This window comes from Magnolia sinica, chromosome 17 (genome assembly GCF_029962835.1).
Source record: "Magnolia sinica isolate HGM2019 chromosome 17, MsV1, whole genome shotgun sequence".
NCBI classification, from domain to species: domain Eukaryota; kingdom Viridiplantae; phylum Streptophyta; class Magnoliopsida; order Magnoliales; family Magnoliaceae; genus Magnolia; species Magnolia sinica.
In genome coordinates this window covers 28895257-28898234 of record NC_080589.1, presented here as the reverse complement: position 1 = coordinate 28898234, position 2978 = coordinate 28895257, and the positions used below count along the sequence as shown (strand labels likewise).

General features: G+C 38.4%; 1 non-coding gene across 1 annotated transcript; it reads left to right on the top strand.

Annotated features, from left to right (window-relative positions):
- The first annotated feature begins 2444 nt into the window (after nucleotides 1–2444).
- Nucleotides 2445–2551, top strand: LOC131232115 (small nucleolar RNA R71). The gene has a single exon (XR_009164718.1). It is a non-coding gene; the product is annotated as a small nucleolar RNA R71 (small nucleolar RNA).
- The last annotated feature ends 427 nt before the right edge of the window (nucleotides 2552–2978 follow it).

Sequence of the window (2978 nt, the reverse complement as noted above, 5' to 3'; positions counted from 1 at the left end):
ACATATTCCCACTTCTACTATTGCGATCCTTACCGCAATTTCAATTGGTATTAGAGCGGGTCCCTCTTAAGGGCTTAACCACTTAGAGAGTGATCTTGACTAAAGTTAGAAAACATGACCAATACTATGGGACTAGAGGGTGCTAAAGATAACACTGCAAAAACCCAAAACCAACTGCACCCAGAACTCTTAAACTATTCAGTAGTATCAAAAGTAGAAACAATCAGAACAATTGCCTAGTGATTCATACTACTCTTAAGGCTGAAAATAGTTTGAAGTGGTATCTTGATAGTGGATGCTCTAAACACATGACCGGTGGCCAAACTCACTTATGTGAGTATTTAGAGTTTGATGGTGGGTCAGTCACATTTTGAGATGGGAGCTCCGCCAAAATAATTGGGCATAGAACAATAGTCGGCCCAGGTCTTCCCACAATAAAAAAATGTTCTTTGTGTAGAAGGTTTAAAACATAATCTTCTCAGTATCTCACAAATTTGTGACAAAGAACACCTGGTCACTTTTTCAAAAGATGTGTGTAGAATCTTAGACCATACAGGAAAACCTATTATGAAAGGTCTACGCATGAGTGACAACTTCTATGTTATTGAGGATAGTAGGGAGAATGTATTATCCACGAAATGTCATATGGCTATGAAGAGTGAGTCCAAACAATGGCACCAACTAGGACATGTCCACTATTAAAACTTAGCCAAGTTCAAGGAATTTGGTAAGAGGACTTCTCAAGGTTAGAAAGGAAGAGAATATTGTGTGTGGTGACTGTCTAAAGGGTAAATAGATAAAAGTTGGACACAAAAGGACAACCACCATAGCAACATCTAAGCCATTGGATTTGCTACACATGGACTTAGTGGGCCCCACCAAAGTTGAAAGCCATGGCAGAAAAAGATATTTCTTGGTGGTAGTAGATGATTACTCCAGATTTACGTGGGTTACCTTCCTTCGAGAAAAATCTGATGCTTTGATGAATTTGTAGTTATAACAAAATGACTCCAAAATGAGAAAGGATACCTCATAAATTGTATCAGGAGTGATCATGGTGGTGAGTTTGAAAATGATTGGTTTCAAAGATACGGTAATAAGAATGGAATTCGACATGAATTCTTAGCCCCAAAAACTCCACAACAAAATGAAGTTGATGAAAGAAAGAATCGCGTACTACAGGAAATGGGCTTAGTTATGTTGAATGGAAAAGATATGGCCAAAAGCTTTTGGGCTGAAGCAGTCAATACTACCTGCTATATAATAAATAGAGTATATCTAAGAGAAGGTTTAAACAAGACACCATATGAGTTATGGTACAGAAAATAACCTAGTGTGAAATACTTCTGTGTCTTTGGCGGTAAATGTTATATCCTCAAAGACAAAGAACATTTAGAAAAATTTGAATCTAAAAGTGACAACGGCATTTTTTTAGGGTTTGCCCTGAATAGTCGTGCCTATAGGGTATACAATCTAAGGACTCACACCATTCAAGAATCTGTTAATGTGGTTGTCGATGACCAACCTCATGAAGAAGAAAGTCCTTTGAATGAATTAGAGGATGATGTGGATTCATGCGTTTTAGGTAAATCAGATAACAAAATCCCCTCCTCTAATGAGCCTCAACCGTTGACTAACATACCCATCATTAAGGATCATCCCCTCAATTAAATCATTGGAGATCCTAATGATGGTGTAAGAACTCGATGTCAAATAGAAAGCATTTATAGCCATTTCAGCTTCACCTCAAAGATTGAGCCCAAAAATATTGTAGAAACCCTTCAAGATGAATATTGGATCAATGCTATGTGAGGTCTTGAAAGAATTGTAGCATACGCTGATTGAAAAGCTCTTGAATTTGAAGATGCTTTAGGACTGGATCCTCCTGAGGTTTCCCTTGATGTGGAATTTGATTAGGGAATCCTTGAGGTGTAGCAGTTTGTCCATTTCTCCAACTGAAGTTTGGATGATTTCTCCAGCTGGGATTATACGTATTAGAGGTGGGCCCACTGAAAGGTCTTTGGTAATTATTCATGGCATTGGATTGCTCATTCAGTACCTCTTGAAAAGTAGGTATTGTTGGACAATTTTCAGTCGTATGAATGTTGCAAGCATAAATACCGCAAATAGTTTCCTTAGCCTTATTCTTCTTTAATTCCATGGCCTTGAGTTTTCTGGTGAGATTAACCACTTTAGCATTGATATCATCATCCTCTTTCAGTAGGTAAATTCCACCCCTCTCCTTGGATTGAGTCGGCCTAGATATGGTGCTTGATTTTGGGGAGATGTCCCATGATTGTGTGTTTTTAGCAAACTTATCAAAGTAGTCCCACACATCATCAGCATTTTTATTCATAAATTCCCTATTGCACATTGTCTCAACCAATTGGCGCATAGGAGATGTCATTCTTTCATAGAAAAAGTTCATGATGCATCATGTTTCAAAACCATGTTGTGGGCATAAACTGCCAAGATCCTTGAACCACTCTCAACATTGGAAGAATGTTTCATCTTCCTTTTCAGCGAAGTTCATGATCGACTTTCTAAGGGTGTTCGTCTTATGGTATGGAAAAAATTTCTTTATGAACTCCTTTGTCATGTCATTCCATCTACCAATAGATCGAGGACGTAGTGAATGCAACCACATCTTAGCTTTCTCTTTCAAAGAAAAGGGAAAAAGTTTCAGCGTGATCATGTTGTCGGACACATTTGGAAAGTATAGAGTGGCTATATTCTCGTCAAACTCTTTCAAGTATAGGTAAAGATTTTCAGATTCAAGCCCATAAAATTTTGGAAGGAGTTGGATCACCCCTGACTTAATATCCATGTGTCCCATATTTTCTGAAAAAACCATGCATGAGGGTGTACTCACCCTCGCCGGTTGTAAATAGTCTCACACAGTATGAGGCAGGGGTGCTTGATGCACCTCATTCTCATCCTGGACTTCCTTAACTTGAAGTTAAGGTTGTCTTCCTAGT